Below are 18013 nucleotides of genomic sequence, written 5' to 3' on the forward strand. Positions count from 1 at the left end.
GATCTGATTCAACACCCACAAGAGGCCAGGCAAGAGGATACCCTCCCTGCACACATATGACAAAGCCGAGCATCAGAGGGGCAATATTCCTGGTCACAGGGAGCATATTTATTGGAATCCTAGTGCAACTTTTAGAACAATCACTGGTTAACTCAGGTGAGCCCCTAAGTCCTGCTGAAATCTTATGTCTTAGTTGGACGGCTATGACAAAAATACCATAGACTGAGTGGCTTAACCTACAGACCTTTATTTCTCCCAGTTCCAGAGGCTCAAAGTCCAAGATCAAGGTGCTGGCCAGTTTCATATCTGGTAAGAGCCCTCTTTCTGGTTCACAGACTGTGTCCTCACATGGCAGAAGGAGCGAAGGAGCTTGCTAAGGCCCCTTTCATAAGGGCACCAGTCCTGTTTGTGAGGGCAGAGCACCTCCCAAAGGCCCCACTTCCAAATACCATCACATTGGAGGTCAGGTTTCAACATATAAATTTTGGAGAGACACAAACATCTGGTTTATGACACTTAGATTCTGTGGAAATATTGGCAGAGTCCAGGCAGGACCTCAGAAATGGTGGACATGGTAGAAAGTGTCTGGGTGGCACAGTCAGTTGAGTGGCTGACCCTTGGTTTCGGCTCAGGTTGTGATCTCAAGGTTGTGAGACTGAGATCTCCAGGTCATGAGATCCAGCCCCATGTTAGGTTCCCTGCTCAGCAGGGAGTCTGCTTCTCTCTCTCCCTCTGCCCCTCCCCCTGCTCATGCTCACTCTCTCTTTCTCTAAAATAAATAAATCTTTAAAAAAAATGTTAGACATGGAAGTCACACACACCTGGACAATGGACACATTTTTTTCTGTGCCAATAACAATTATACTGGGAATGTATACTTGAGACTAAGGATGCCAGTTAGAGTTCGAAGTGGCCTTGGGGCTCATGATCTGGTCCAACATCTCCATTTTCCAGATGAAAAAATTGAGGCGCACGAGGAGAAAGGTCTCTCCAAAGTCAAACAGTAGGTCAATACCTTTAGTCAAAGAAGAAGACAGGTCCTGTCCCCTGCCTTCTCCCAACAGTGATCCTTCTACTGTCACCTGCCAACTCCCACTGAATTCAAGATATATTTCCTTCAGGGTGGTGAAGTAAGTCTAGGAAAATAATTACTCCCCCCACTGCGGCCCCCAAAAAAGACCCAGAAAGAGTGAAGGTGGCAGCAAGCAAAGGAAGTGGAATAGGGGCTGACCTTTGAGGGACAACTGTGGTGTTTGCAATGAGCTTGGTGAAATAGTGAACCTGGGGTTCTGGATGCCTCCAGCAGGTGGAGGGTTGGGGGATGCTGGCCTGACCATCACCAGGTTGATGGCCTTGAGCAGACATGAGGCTGGCAAGCAATCGGCAAACACCAACTTATTAAAGGAAACCCACAGGCTTTTATAGGGAATGAAACTATTTCCATGGAAGGCAGATGGGCATATGGGGGGGTCCATCTGAGGCAGGACTACAGGACCCAAGAGGTGAACATTTTCAAGGCTCTAACCCATTATTCTTGCAGATGGTTTGCATCTGGCAGGAAGAAGAAGCTAACACTCATGTGGCCAGATACTGTGCTAGGTGCTTTACATTTAGCGTGGCATTTCATCCCACATGATCCTCGAGGATAGATACTTCTCTCCATTTTTTAAGTGAGGAAGCAGAGGCTCAGAGGGTCCAACTGACTCGCTCAGATGTGGGATTGGAGATATCAGTGCAGAGGCTCACAGCCAAGAGACCTCATTAGTCCATGGCAATGCAGCAGGGGCCAGAGGACTGGAGGGGTAAATGGGCCAGCATTCTGCAAACTGGCCTGGGTGGAGGGATCACCTGGGGAAGGGAGGTACTCAAGGCCGGGATTCCCAGGCACCTCCCCCGGACAGGCTGATTCCAAAGGCCAGGCCAGCAGTGAAGCCCAAGTGTCAGTGATTTTTAGCAAGCACCCAGCTGATTGTTGTGACCAAGCAAGACTGAGCAGCAGTGACGGAAGTAGGGAGAAGGTGGTGAGTTATAGATATGGCTCGAGTAGAGGCCAGGCTAGGGGAGGTGAGCAGGTGCCCAGGCTGCTGACGGATGGCCCTATAGTCATGGAAAAGGCTCAGAACTGCAGGCCTTGGACTCCAGGGACCTTTCAGCTCACTGTTCATGAGCTCACTTGTAATTTGAGGTGTTTTGGGTTTCTGTGGGTTTGTTTTATAATGTCCCTCATTTTTGCTAAGGAAGGCAGCATGAGGCTGTGGGCTGAACATGGGACACGGGGGTCAGAAGGCATGAATGCATTATAGAATCCCCCTATTTACATCCATCTAACCTAAGCAAAGAGGGAATGGTACTCCCAGCCCTACACAACTCAAGGGATGCTTAGTAATGAAGCAGGGGAGCCTACCTGAAGGCATTAATGCTTAATGAGCTGTACACACAGCTGTAGCTGTGGAGTTGGTGGTGGTATTAACTAGCCTGGCTGAGCAGGAAGGAGGGAAGTGGGCGGAAGAAGGGGATGGGAGTGGTGCCCTCAAGCAGGAAAAACAGAGTCTGTAGCCCGCTGTCCTGACTCAGAGGCCGGCTTATCCAGGCAAGCTAGCTCCGTCTCCCATGACGAAATGGAGTTTGGGCTTGTCAAACAGTAAATACTTGATGGTAAGTGTGAACCCAGGGTGGGGGGATCACCCAGTCCACACACTACCTCTCCCCCACCTGCTTCAACTGCTCCCTGTACCTGCATCCCCACTCTCATCCTCCAGCCCGTCAGCAACTTTGGTAGTTTTAGTGTATGTATTTTTGTATGTGAACAGTTCCGTGTGTATTTATTTACACAGATGGCATTGTGACGTCTCATTCTGTTTCTGGCTTTTATTTCCTGCTTAGCCCTTTTTAAGATGCATACCTATCGGTCTCTGCAGACATGCAGCCTTTTGCTTTTAATGATACAAATTACACAGCCATCCACCCACATTTTACCAAGGACCTCTCCTGGCAATGAAGCTTTACTTTTCAGATGGGGAAACTGGGACCCAGGAATGGGGATCTGCTTGGGAATGTTTTATCTCATCCTTACATGACCTATGTATGTGTCCAGAAGCTCCATGGAGGGGATGTCAGAGACGGCAGTCTCCAGGACCCCAAACCCAACTCCCTTTGGCAGGCCAGAAGCAGCCCAGTCTCAAGCCCAACTGCCCTCGGAAACCAGCTTATCAGTGGTGACAAACTGGGAGCAGCAGCCAGTGATATCCCTGGCCCCCAAAAGCCCAAGGGTGCCATGGCAGAGCCCAGAGGAGCCCTCCCTGCAGCCCCAGATCTGAGGGAATGCCCACCCAAACAGGAAGGACCTCTTCCAGGGACAGCCAACCACCTTGGGAGTAAGTGAACCACTCAATCCCCAGAGACCCTCCTCCCTCCAAGGTAGACACAAAACAGCCACCACCAGTCCCAGCAGCTAGGTAGTAGGCAGGATTGATAGGGCCAAAGGCATATTCCAGTGGAAAAGTTAAAATAGCAGGAAAATAGGACAGATCTGCAAGGTTGAGAGATCTGCGTGGCCTCCAGGTTAGAAAAATAGGAAAGGCTGGGGCTGCCACCACATGCTGGAGGGTGGCTACTTGAGTGACCAGGGTGACAGCCTCCTGGGGCCACTCTGGGGTAAGAAGTTAGCTTCTCAGGACACCTGGGTGGCTCAGCGGTTTGGCGCCTGCCTTTGGCCTAGGGCGTGATCCTGGAGACCCGGGATGAGTCCCACGTCAGGTTCCCTGCATGGAGCCTGCTTCTCTCTCTCTCTGCCTGTGTCTCTGCCTCTCTCTCTCTGCATCTCTCATGAAAATAAATATATAAAATCTAAAAAAAGAGAAAAAAAAAGAAGTTAGCTTCTCTCTGGTTCCCCTTGACTTCCCTTTCCCACACCTGCATGTGGCTCTCCCTGCCACACCTGAGTGTGTCTTGGTCAGTGGTCAGCTGAGGTGTGAGCCAAGGATGTCTGTCTGGCACTGATGTCAGAGTAGCAGCTGAGCCAGACATTTGGATCCCAAATCATGCAGTCACCAACTGGAGACTCTGTCCTGTTTCCAAAGTGGAGGCTCACTTACCTTCCCAATGGGCATGAAGGATAGAAAGAGCAGAGGGAACCTGGGAGAAGCTACCCCTCAGAGATGCAGCATGTCGAAGGCAAGGTCACAGTGCTGCTCTCAGGATCAAAGAAGCCTAGGAGGGTGCCAGTCACAGCTTGGAACAAATGACCACAAATTTGGGGCCATCAGGCTAGGCTGAGTCAACCCAGAATTCTGGAAGGCGAGGTTGAAACAACCAGGATGCTTACACAGACGCCATACACAGCAAGAAAGGAGCATAGACTTTGTGCTTCGCACACACAAACTCACATGCCAGCTTGGAGACCTTAGGCAAGCGACATGCTTTGCTGAGCCTACTTCCTGTCTGAATCACAGTGACAAGGGTGCCTGTCTCCCAGGGGTCTGACTGCTACATGATTTGATGCATAGAGAGTCCTTAACACACTCAGAGCCTGGCACCTTGGAGAGAACCAACACACTAATTGATAACATCTCACAAAGGAGGACCAGGCTGGATGCCCAAGACGGTCCTAACCCAAGGCTTCAAATTGGTGGTGCCCAGATGGGGATGGGGGGCCCTGGATCTGCTCCCAACTGGCTGGGTGATCTTGGCAAGGCACTCGTTCTCTCCAGACCTATGTCTCCCTCGCTGCCAAGTCATGAGGTGGATGAGGAGGTTGCCTAAGATCCTTCTGTGCAGTAACACCTGGACAAACCTCTAAGATCCCTGCAGTAACATCTGGATGAAGACTTGCTCAGCTCTGCCATTTGAGTCCTTGAATGAAAGAGCCCTTCCAGGGACCACTGGGGCTTTAGCTCACCCCCATCCCTACCGCACAGGCCCTGCAGATCCTTATTGGCTTTCTTCTTGTCAGCAGTGGGGGTATCCTGGCTGCTGCCCTAAACTTCATGGGGTTTCCCACCACTTACTGGTACCTGCTGGTTGGTGGAGTGCTGGTGAGTACTGGAGATCCTGCCCAGTGGTGGCAGCTGTCTGGGGAGCCACAGGGGGACTACAGGAACCTGGGAACTCTGCTCCTTCCCTGAGCCCTTGGGGTCAGTTTGAGTCTGAAATGGGGGTGAAGCTGCAGGATGTAGAACTGTCCTGAGCTCCAGGGGAAGCTCTCATTCACCCCACTTCACACACCCATGCAGGGCTGAGGGGCCCAAGGTTGGAAGCTGGGCTATGGAGTGGTCAGCCAGAGGCTACAGTTGCTTCACTGAGCATGGGGTTGAGGAGGAAGGGAGCAGTGAGAAAGGAGCCCCTACCCTGATAGATTTAGCCCAAGGAAGGCAAAGTTCCTGGGGTGGGATAGGGATGAGGGGGTCCCACATTTGGCCCATAAGTCAAGAAACAGAGCCCCTGCTGCAACAGCTCCCCTGTGACTTCAAGTCATACGTCTGATTTCTAGACCCAGAAATATCACTTCCCAGACCCATGACTTAGGTTAGGTTCAGACCAGGGAAGAAGCTGCCCTAGTCTCTTCATCTTTTTTTTTTTAATTTTTATTTATTTATGATAGTCACACAGAGAGAGAGAGAGAGAGGCAGAGACACAGGCAGAGGGAGAAGCAGGCTCCATGCACCGGGAGCCCGACGTAGGATTCGATCCCGGGTCTCCAGGATCGCGCCCTGGGCCAAAGGCAGGCGCCAAACCGCCGCACCCCCCAGGGATCCCTCTCTTCATCGTTATATTGAGAGACTGGTCCTTCCTTAAAGTGTGGTCTGCAGACCAGTTGCGCCAGCCTCCCCTGGGAGCATGTTAGAAATGCAGTCTCAGCCCTACCCCAGACCGACTGAATCAGTCTGCGTTTTAACAAGTGCCTGGGCTTCCTGTATGCTCAGATGGTTTGAGAAGTAGTGAACAAGGTCCCTAGGAGTCTTTAGTGGTCACCTTCTAGAATTCTGTCCTACTGAGCTCTGCAGAGCCCGGTGGGAGACCGTGTGTCCTCTCTTGCCGTAACCCCCATTCCTCCCTGTTGATTGGCCACGTTGTGATGAGCCAGAGATGTCCAGTAAGATTCACCTCAGGGTAAATCCTTCCCAGATGGCAAACTTTCCAGCACAAGGGTTTTACTGGGAAGCAGAGCTGCCCCAGATTCTCTGGGGCCTTGAGTCCTCCTGCCTCTCTCCTGCCTCTCTGCAGTTCTTCATTACAGTAGTGGCCACCCTGATTGCCACAGCAAACCGCACAGTTCCTCAGCCACTGCCTCTACCTCATCCTGGAAAACCTCCTAGGAAGGTGGATCCTCATGGGAGCCTTTCCACAGGTTGGGGCGGGGGGGGGGGGGGGGGCGGGGCTTGCCAACCTTCTGTGAACACCAGATCGTCCACCTATGCCTGTCAGGTAAACCAGTCCTCCACACCCTCAGTACAGCCTGGCCCTCACCACCACCACCATGTTGCCCCTGATGGGACAGGTTGAATGCAGACCCATATGGCATTAACCCAACTGGGTCAGAGCTTTAGACACCTGTCCTCTGAGTCACACCAGAGCCAGGATTTTGAATCTAAGGAACTGGGATGGTGTGTTCATTTCCTAGGGCTGCTGGAATGTAGTAGCACAAACTGGGAGGCTTAAAACAACAGAAATTCATAGCCTGCTCTATCTGGAGGCCAGACACCCCAAATCAAGGTGGTAGCAGGATCAGGTTGTCTCTGAGGCTCTAGGGGAGAGCTTTCCTGGCCTCCCCCGAGCTTCTGGTGGTGGCTGGCACCCCCCCACAACTGACATTCCTTGGACGCGACTGCATCACTTCCCCTCTGCCTCCTTCATCACATGGCATTCCCGTGTGTCTCCCCCCTTCTCATAAGGACACTAGTGTATTGGATTAAGGACCCACCCTAACAGAGTGTGACCTGAATAACCTGATTACATCTGCAAATATCCCACTTCCAAATAGGATCCCAGGCACACGCATAAGAATTCAACATATCTTTTTGGAGGACACAAACCTACAACTGAGGGCGGGTAGCTTTTATATCGATGCCAACTCTGGTGGATTAAGAGGGTTGATTGGTGTTGTCTGCCATGGCACAGGAAGGAGGAGGAGTATGTGTGCCACTGGCTCCAGAGGGGTCCTCTGGCTGATTGATAAGGCTGGCTTTGCTTCTGGGGCAGCAGCAGCTCTTGTGTCTGTGGCCCATGAGCTTCCACAGTCAGAGCAGAGATGTCTTTTTACCCTGTAGCAATGGGCTCCTAGTGCCCCCCAGACAGGCCAACAGTTCTCCCCAGATCAAAAGCCTATGGAAGAAGCCTATGATGGATGGCCCACGAGGCTGGCTGGGTGGTGACAGATGCTCCAATCCCCTGGGCAGATGAAGGTCAGCACAGGGCTCCCCCTGGTCAGCCTGCTGTGCGCCAGCCTCGGGATATGGGCCTTCGTGGTGGAGCTGACTGCTAGCAGCAGGTACACCCACGTGAGTGCCTCCGCCCCAGAAGGTAGAGGGGCCAGAGAACCCGCACCTGAAGCCCTTCTGTGCACCCTTTAATCCTGGAAACAACTCCCCAGAGATGTTTTATAACTCCCACTTACCAAAGCCCGAGCTGGGGAATGGGGTTGAATTGCTTTATTGATTAGCTCAAGGTCACACACCTACAGAGTGCCTGAGGCAGAACTCCACCCAGATCTGTCTGCTCCAGGCTTTTCCCCCAGATAACTGGGCTTCACCAGTGAAGTGCTGTCTTCTGACTGGGGTCTGGGACAGATCTGCAGGACAACCGGCATATATATCATGCGGCCACCACCATTGCCCCCTGTGTGGCAAAAATAGGGGGTGGGAAGGCTGGCCGGAGTCCTGTCTGTCCACTTACGTCCTAGGGAAGGACCAAGAAGGGCCAGACCACTCTTCACAACGGGGTCCAACGTGGGAGGGCAGAAACACACTGTCCGCTGCTGCCCTGTCCTGACCCCCTCAGCAGCCCTACTGACCGTGACTCCAGACCTTCCCCCACAGCCCCAAAACTCCACTTCCTGCCCATGACCCCAGGTGTACCTGAGTCTCCACACAACCCCGTCCATGCTTTCCTTGCCAGGAGAGTACAAATTGTTCTTCCCTCACTCTAGATCCACCTTCGCCTCCCTCCTCCATCCTTCCCATCCTCCTAAGTTCTGAGATCCCACCAGTTCTGACTGTGGTCCTGCCTCCTGCCCCTTTCACAGACAAGAGTCTCTTACTGTCTATGCCTCCTCACCTCCCCTCAGCTCCCCAGTCTGGTGTGGAGGTCACCAGTGATCTAGTGCCAAACACACTGGACACTCTTCTATTTGCTTACTTGACCACTCTATAATTTTGCTGTGGGAACTCTAAGTGGCTGATCACATGGGATCTGGAACTGGACAGCTTCAACTTAGTAGCTGTGTGGCTTTTTCTTCTTCTTCTTTTTTTTTTTTTTTTTTTACTTTTTGATCATTTTACTTTTCCTTTCAAATTTGTATTTAAATTCTAGTTCGTTAACATATAGTGTAATATTGGTTTCAGGAGTAGAATTTAGTGATTTGTCACTTACAACACCTGACGCCCAATGCTCATTGTAACAAGTGTGTGGCTCTGTTTTTCTGAACCTCTTTCATCCTCTGTGAAATGGGGATAATGATAGCACCTACCTAAGAAAGTGATGAGGATTTTTTTTTTAGATTTTATTTATTCATGAGAGATACACACAGAGAGAGGCAGAGACACAGGCAGAAGGAGAGCCCAATACAGAACTAGATCCCAGGACCCTGGGATCATGACCTGAGTGAAAGACAGATGCCCAACCACTGAGCCACCCAGGGGCCCCTGACTGGGATTTAAATGAGCACATAGCAGGTGCCCAAGGGGTGGCTGATGACCACTCCTCTTGGAAGCTTCTCTTCCTTTACCCCTCCCCTGCCAGCCTTCAGCCCAGTACCTGGTACACACCTTCCTGGTCAGTCAGACCTGCTGACTGACTCCCAGGAGCACAGACTGAGGGGCTTCCTGCTGCTGGTTTCCCAGGTGCCCCAGAAGAGTCTTTTGTTGCTGTTCCTGTTTTCGTCTGTCCTGGAGCTGGGCATTACTTCCTTGGCCACCTTCCTGGGCTTCTGAGCCACCTTCTGCTACATGTGAGGTCTCTGTGGGACAGAACAGAAGCACCTTCAAGGTAAGCAAAGGAAGGAATGACAACAAGAGCACCCCATGGGGAAGGTAGGGGACAGAAGCCACTCCCCTGTAGCCAGTATGCAGTGACCAGGGTGAACCCCACTGACTTATACTGGGGTGCTCTGTGCAGTAGCTGCAGTGAGCCCTATTGGTCTATACTGAGGGTGCTCCTGGGCAGAGGCCAGGGCAAGCCCCTCTGGATCTATACTTGGGGGGCTGTGTGCAGTGCATAGGGTGAGCCCCTCTGAATCTACACTTGGGGAGCTATGTGCAGTGGCCAGGGTGAGCCCCTCTGTATCTGTGCTAGAGGTGCTGCTCTGAGAATTCCTCCAGGGTGATGCCTCTGGGTCCTGGCTGCCACCTGAAGCTGAGCCTGTGTTATAGAGGATGGTTGCAACAGCTCATTTCCCTGTCCTGATAATGGGCCTCTAGGGAGTAGGAAAGGGATTGTGATGCCCCTATCACAGATGAAAGTGAAGCTCAGATTGCTGAGATCACAGCCAGCTCCAGAATCCAGATATGACTGCTGGGCAACTTTCTTTCCAGGGGATGCCATGGCTCTGAGCAGAACTCAGCCCACAGTCTGGGGGTCAGTCAGCTCTGCCTGGCCTGCTGAGGGGGAAGCCTGGGTCAAGGGGAAGCAGGCTTGGAAGGATCTGAAAGGATCATGGGATTGCAGGGGCTTTCGAATTGAAGGCAAGTAGCATGGCTCTTCCTTCCTCTCCCAACTCCAGAACCTGGACCCAGCTGAGGCTGTGCCCATGGCTCTAGCAGCCTCTGCTGAAAGCCCTGCACAGCAGGTACAGCAGCCCCTGGCCACTGCCTGAGCCCAAGGCACCTGCTGTTCCTGGGAGCTGAGCTCAACATGGCCTGTGAGCCTCTCTGAGGCTCTGCTGTCTCTCTGTTCCTGTCTCTGTGGGGCCGGACCTCCCAGCTTCACAGATCATTCCCCCAGTTACACACACACACACACACACACACACACACACACACTGGCATGGACACAGGCCTCCTCATGGTATCTTGGAAGCATCTCCCAACATTGCTGCTTTGCTATCAATAAAAGGTTGACATTCAGCTGGGATCACATCTGTCTGGATGTAGTGACTAAAGTCTTATCTTGTCATCTTGTGCGTGTGTCTGGGGACCCTGGGAATATCATGTCCACATGCATAGATAGACAAGCAAGTAGGATTCACCCATTCCTCACTTAACAACCTGATTTTGTGTCTCAAGCCCCTGCTGCATTAAATAAAAATATTTTACATACGATATATTCCAACCATCTCACCAGGCAACTCTCAGAAAAATGCCCAGTGAGGGCAAACGTATAGGTAGCAAGCCCTGAGTGTAAATACACTTATAAAAAAGTATAATTGTTTCAGTATGCCTCCCAAGGAAGGAGTTTCAGATGGGTGGTAGGTGGAGGAGAGAGGAAGTCTCTCCTGAGATTTCTTCTTCAACATCTTTACCCATTTCATGTGATTACAGAAGTTTGCTGAGTCTAAAATCTGATAGGGGGGCGGGGCAAGCTGGCAGAAGAGTAGGGTCCTCAACTCACCTGGTCCCACCAACTTACCTAGATAACTTCCAAATCATCCTGAACACCTACAAATTCGACCTGAGATTTAAAGAGAGAACAGCTGGAATGCTACAGAGAGAAGGGTTTTGGCTTCTTGCAAGGTAGGAAGGCGGAAAATAATTAAATAAAAAAGAATCAAGTGGGGGAGGGGCACCGCGAGGATCCTATGCTCACCCCCAGGGCAGGCGGAGGCCGGGAGGACACAGGGCAGCGAGGACCCTCCTGCCGCCGGGCACCCCCGAGCCGTGCAGATCAGCACCCGCCCCCGGAGCATCCAGGCCAGTGCAGACTGGGAGACTGCGGCGGCAGTGACTGCGGGAGCTGACTCCAGAGCTGGAAGGCCGGCTGCCGCCAGTGTGGTTGTTCCTCCTGGTGTCACCCTGTGCCTGGGATGGAGCGGGGCCGCCAGGGAACAGGGGCCTCACGGGGTAAACAGCTCCCACTGAGCCCGGCACCGGGCAGGGGGCGGGGGGCGAGGGCAGCTCCCCCAGGTGCACACACCTGAGAATCAGCACAGCAGGCCCCTCCCCCAGAAGGCCAGCTGGAAGGACAGGGGAAGAGCAAGTTCTTGACCCAGCAGTGCTGGGGATCCCTGGGTGGCGCAGCGGTTTGGCGCCTGCCTTTGGCCCAGGGCACGATCCTGGGGACCCGGGATCAAATCCCACATCGAGCTCCCGGTGCATGGAGCCTGCTTCTCCCTCTGCCTGTGTCTCTGCCTCTCTCTCTCTCTGTGACTATCATTAATAAAAAATTAAAAAAAAAAAAAGTACATTGACCCAGCAGTGCTGAAGCTCCAGGGGAAATCGACAGATTTACAGTACATAGAACCAGAGGGTACGCCTCCTTTTTTTCCCTCTTTTTGCAGTACAACTCGGTTTTATATCAGACTATAAATTTCCAATATTTTTTCTCTTTTCCCACCTTAACTACAATATTTTACCTGCTTTTCATTTTTAAGTTTCTTCCTTTTTCATGTTCATGTTTCTACAATTACAGGTCTTAGATATATTTTTCACTTCTAGATTCATTTCAACATTCATTCATTCAACATTCAACATTCATTCATGCCTAAACCTCAAGTTTGGATTGCATCTCATTTAATTGATTTTTAATTTTGGCCTGATTAGATCTAAATTCTGCAGTCATGAAGTCTCTTGAATCTTTTATGCTTTTTTCCAGAGCCACCAGTAGCTTTATAATTGTGTTTCTGAATTTGCTTTCTGACATCAAATTGTAATCCATATTCTGTAATTCTGTTGGAAGAGAGTACCGTTTTTTATTCTTTCTTTTATGGTGAGTTCTTCCTTCTAGTCAGTACAGAGTGGCTGTATGAGGGGACTGAATCAAGAATATCAACCATAACCTAAGTAAATTTCACCCTTAATGATTCTGATGAGGTCAGAGACGAGAAAATGAAATAAAAGATCAGAACAAAATAAAACAAAAGGACCACTAAAGTGAAAACAAATCTTAAAACAAAGTAGTAAAAAATAAAAGGCCAAGAATCCCAAAGAAGAAGAAACCAGAAAGGAAAAAAGAAAAAAAGAAAAAAGAGGGGGTGACTAGGAGATGGTGGTGTTGAAGTTGTAGTGGAGGGAGAATATATTCTACCGAGGGGTCCTAGAGGGCGATCCTCTTGGTTCTGAGTGTATTAAGTTCTGTATGTTAGAAGATAGTCCCAAATTATATAAAACAGCAATACTAGAAAGCTCCAACATTGACTACCAAAACATAAACGAGGGGAAGGGCCAAGATGGTGGAAGAGTAGGGTCCCCAAATCACCTGTCCCCACCAAATTACATAGATAACTTTCTTTTTTTTTTTTTTCTTTTTATGATAGTCACAGAGAGAGAGAGAGAGAGGGAGAGAGAGAGAGAGGCAGAGACACAGGCAGAGGGAGAAGCAGGCTCCATGCACTGGGAGCCCGACGTGGGATTCGATCCCGGGTCTCCAGGATCGGGCCCTGGGCCAAAGGCAGGTGCTAAACCGCTGTGCCACCCAGGGATCCCGATAACTTTCAAATCATCCTGAAAACCTATGAATTCGGCCTGAGATTTAAAGAGAGAACAGCTGGAATGCTACAGTGAGAAGAGTTCACGCTTCTATCAAGGTAGGAAGACGGGGGGAAAGGAGGGAAGAAATAAAAAGCATCCAAGAGGGAGGGGCCAGTGAGAATGGGGAAAATTAACAAGGCAGGAAACCACAAATGTTGGAGAGGATGCGGAGAAAAGGGAACCCTCCTGCACTGTTGGTGGGAATGTGAACTGGTGCAGCCACTCTGGAAAACTGTGTGGAGGTTCCTCAAAGAGTTAAAAATAGACCCGCCCTACGACCCAGCAATTGCCCTGCTGGGGATTTACCCCAAAGATACAGATGCAGTGAAACGCCGGGACACCTGCACCCCGATGTTCATAGCAGCAATGTCCACAATAGCCAAACTGTGGAAGGAACCTCGGTGTCCATCGAAAGATGAATGGATCAAGAAGCTGTGGTCTATGTATACAATGGAATATTCCTCAGCCATTAGAAACGACAAATACCCACCATTTGCTTCAACGTGGATGGAACTGGAGGGTATTATGCTGAGTGAAGTAAGTCAATCGGAGAAGGACAAACATTATATGGTTGCACTCATATGGGGTATATAAAACATAGTGAAAGGGATCATAGGGAAAGGAGAGGAAATGAGTGGGAAAAGTCAGAGAGGGTGACAGAACATGAGAGACTCCTAACTCTGTGAAACGAAGAAGGGGTAGCGGAAGGGGAGGTGGGCAGGAGGATAGGGTGACTGGGTGTCAGGAACTGAGGGGGCACTTTACAGGATAAGTATTGGGTGTTATGCTATGTGTTGACAAATTGAATTCCAATAAAAATAAATAGATAAATAAATAAATAAATAAATAAATAAATAAATAAATAAATAAATATTAAAAATCTGATAGGATAGGGCCAACAGGTTGGAGACTCAGGAAGATTTGCAGTTCTGGTCCAATGGCAATCGGCTGACATTGCCTTCTCACCAGAGGAAAGTCAGTCTTTGTTCAGGTCTTCAACTGATTGGATGAGGTCCACCCACATTCTGGAGAGCAATTTATTTTACCAAACTCCACTGATTTGAGTTAATCTCTTCCCAAAATAACAGCTCCAAAGAAACATCCAGAAAATGTTTGACCAAATATCTGGGCACTGTGGCCCAGCCATGTTGACACATAAAAGTAATCATCACAACATCCACTCACCCCAGGCCACGGCATCCCACTCCCTATGGTGTTATACCCTATTTTCCCCCAGAAGAATCCAGTAGAAATCTCAGGAGTTATGATATGACAGACTTTCTCTGACAGACTTTCTTTAGTAGAATCCTTGTGGAGAAAATTCTCGTGGACAAAACGTATGAGCACCCATTCTGTACCAGAGCCCAGTGCAGGTGCTGGGGAAACGGGGGGGCAAGCCAGGCAGGGTGGTCTCCCCACAACAGAGCTCAGCATCTAGCTGAAACCATCAGGAACTTGGGCATTCCGGCACTTGGGGGATTCCAGCGTGTATCAGGAGCACAGAGGAAGTGACCCTGAAGCCGGCATCTCGGGAAGGACTAAAAGCCTCCCAGGTCAAGGGAACAAGGGTCCTTCAGAAGGAGAGAAACACATGCTGAGGCCTCTCAGGAGATCACATGGTCAAATCAGAGGAGAACACAGGAGAGGTGGAGACTAGCTTTTGCCCTAAATATTCATACCCCAAGTCCTTCATAAAACAGCCCCCAAGTTTGTTCAACTTACCTGGTTTGCATCTGAAAACAGTGCGACAGAAAGAGCGTGTGTCCCATGTCGAGAATTCTGATGGATGCAGTGATGTCATCCGTAAAGTTAGCGGCATCCTGCACCAGCAATGTCCCAGGTCTCTACCCACGCATCTCAGTCCCTCCTCCCAACACACTTGTGACCTGGGTGCCAATCTGCACCCCATTCTGCACTAGAAGAAACTAATTTTGGGGGCAGGTAAAGTACCTGCCCTCCAATCACACAGCCTGGGAGCACAGAGCCGAGGTGGTCGGACCCCGCAGCCAGCAACACTAACACTTGGTGTAACTGATTCTGAAGGATCCAAGACTGGTGGCGAACTGGCATGAACCAGATGTCTCACTGTGGTGCAGAAAACTCTTGATCTGTTGATAGACATTTGGAAGAGCATCGCTTCCTGGTGCCCACCTCTGTCACATGACAGCAGGTTGCAGAATGCACACCCCAGTACCTGGGAGGTACCAACGTAGAGTGACCTCTATGTCCTTGGAACAGGTCTAGTTTACACCCATCTTCCTGGGTCCCAGAGACACAAAGGCTCTCACTTGGATGATGAGCTATCAGCGCACAGTAGCCCCTAGGAAAGTTGCTCTCAACATTCAGAAAGCCCCAGAGAAATATGAGGAGAGGCCACCAGGAGGTAGTGTGGCATCAAACACTGAACCTGAGTAACTGCTGAGGTTGCTGGTCCCAGTGGATCAGGTCTGGCCAAGGCTGTCCTCAGAAAGATACTTATTTGCAGAACAGAACAGAATTGGTCAAAGAAGGAACAGCCAGGAAAACCATAGGACAGAGACACCAAGCTGTGCCTTCCTGGGCTCTTCCAGGACACCCGCTGATACCCACTCCTCCAATTGTGGTCACCCTGACCACAGTCCTAATCAAGGCCTCTGGGAGGTTCCAAACTTACTCACATGTTTTATTAGGCTTAGCAACAGGACAATGTAACCTGGGAGAAATGGTCCCACCTGCAGCGCAGCTCAGAAACGCTTGGCATGCCTCCAATTAATGATCTTCCATATTTGTTTAATATTAACTTAGGAGAGGAAGAAGTCTTTCCCATAAATAAAAGTCGGAACCCTCTTTCTTCGCTTTCAAAATGGAGTTGTATCTCATGCAGCAAACAGAGCTCTAGTTTATTTGGAATTGTCTTTTTGTCTCCTGCTTCTTCTCTCGGGCACGTCACACAAAACTGGCATATGCATCACTCAGTTGCCAAAGGCAGAGTGACTTGCTGGGGAGCAAACAAGTCTCTCTCCAAAGAGATTCACCACTTGTTTTCAGGTGTTCATGGTTTACACTCTGTCTTGGGTTCTCTCTGTAGGTTCTATTGTGACCAACAACTTTTTAGGAGACATTTAAAGGCTTGCAGGTATGATCTCGGTAAACAGCCCTCTGCTGTGCGCTAATTGGTTTCAGGATCTGGGCTGACTGGCAATGCCCACTCCAGGGACTGCCAGCAGGCTGGCCTCATGGCCGGACAGGTCAGTGGACACGGCAACCTGCAGTGTACATCACAAAATTACCCCCTGGGGGCGGGCAGGACATGTGCCAGTGGCTAGGGAGAAGATTTTCTTTGTGCTTCAGGGTATTACCTACTTAAGTACTTAATCATCTGTTTAAGAGTATTTTGGGGGCAGCCCGGTGGCTCAGCAGTTAGCGCCGCCTTCAGCCCAGGGTGTGTGATCCTGGAGGCCCAGGATCGAGTCCCACGTCGGGCTCCCTGCATGGAGCCTGCTTCTGTCTCTGCCTCTGTGTGTGTGTGTGTGTGTGTGTGTGTGTGTGTGTGTGTGTCTCATGAATAAATAAATTTTTTTAAAAAAATGAGTATTTTGGCAAAAGAGACACTAATTTTCTTTCCACTAGCTCCGTGAGAATCTACAGGTGGAAACCCAAGTTAACAGGCAGATTTCTGATAAATCCCTATGGGGTTTCAGTGTTCCTCTAAGTTAGTGCCTGGGGAAGCTGCCCGCCTAGACCTGCCTCCTCCAAGAAGTCCTCCTTGATATTCCCTCATCCTTAGGAACTTCAGCTGCTGAAACCCGATCAGTTTTACCCCTGGGCCTCACTCGCCACCCGGGTTGGCTGCCTCACAGGCTTCAGTTGAACTCAACAAAGCATTCAACACTGTCTCGAGGACAGTGTTCTCACCTTACACTTGCTTGTGGATGGACCCATGACACCCAGAACATGTCAGGGAACGAAGAAAGTTTGCTCGAATCAATTCTTACTCATTGACTGATTCTATATCCCTTTAGAGAATGTCCAGAAACATCTTGAATAAACCCCTTAGTATACACCTGAAGCCCCCCTACCACGCATAATACATTTATGATTTTTTTTTAATTTCAAGAAAAGATTGGGACTCTTACCTATTCTTACCTATTAACTCTTAAATCTGTTAACTATTCTCTGTTCTCATCTCTATTCTATTCTATGCTTTGCTATGATTCTCAAGAAATTCCCACCACAGTGTGAGCTAGACATTGCCCCCAAAATAAAGTTACGTTATCATGACAACCAGCCTATGGAGAATTAACAAAATTCTCTTGAGGAATCACTATCAAAAATTGTGTCCACCTGATATTTCATCTCCATTAACTCATACAACACTCAGACATTATCTGATTTGATAAGTATTTATTGGGCAACTACTAAGTACCAAGTATTAGTCTGGACCCTGGGAGTACAGCAACAAACACAACAGGAAAAAAAAATCCTGTCCACAGGGCACCAACATTCTAGCCGATGGGAAATAATAAACAAGTAAGCTAGTAAAATATATTAATTTATTGTTACTAAAGAACAAGGAAGAGCTTGCCCAACCAATTTGCCTCCAATGAAGTCATAGGGCTGATTGGGTGCAATATTATATATGTAATATTAAAAAGTGATGAGAAAAATAAAATAAAATGTGATAATGGATAAATCACAATCAAGATGGTATTCTGATTAAATTGTTTGAGGACCACACCCTTTTGCCTTTAAGATGCATACTACTCTGAATTCAAAGATAGGATATTAAAATAATACAATCATGTTTAACATAGGCCCTGCACATCACAGCTGCTCGAGAGAAGGTACAATAAAGGCCATGAGATTTTCCTCCTTAGCCACCTGAGTGTGAGTAAATACCTTCAGTTCCAGTCACCATGGCTGCATAAAAAACAACTCCAAAACCCTGTGATGAAAAGATCTACTTTATGATGCTCACAGGTCCTGCGGTGCAGAATGTAGACAGGGCAAACCAGGGAGAGTTGTTGCCACTCCATCATTTTGGGGACCTCTGCTGGGAAGATGCAAAGTGGAGAGTGACCTGACACGTGGGGGCTAAAAGGATCTGGAGGCATCTTGGTTCATGCCTGGCAGATGATGTGGTTGCCAGCTGGGACCCTGGCCGGGCTTCCAGCTGGAATGCCTTCACTGGCCTCTCC

General features: G+C 49.5%; 1 long non-coding RNA gene across 1 annotated transcript in view; it reads left to right on the plus strand.

Annotated features, from left to right (window-relative positions):
* The window catches only part of LOC144292098 (uncharacterized), a 28025-nt gene extending 18369 nt beyond the window's left edge, over positions 1-9656 (plus strand). Inside the window, exon 2 of the long non-coding RNA XR_013359614.1 lies at positions 9057-9656. This is a non-coding gene — a long non-coding RNA (uncharacterized LOC144292098). The remainder of the gene's footprint in view (positions 1-9056) is intronic.
* Positions 9657-18013: the final 8357 nt, after the last annotated feature.

This window comes from Canis aureus, chromosome 21 (assembly GCF_053574225.1).
Source record: "Canis aureus isolate CA01 chromosome 21, VMU_Caureus_v.1.0, whole genome shotgun sequence".
NCBI classification, from domain to species: Eukaryota; Metazoa; Chordata; class Mammalia; order Carnivora; family Canidae; genus Canis; species Canis aureus.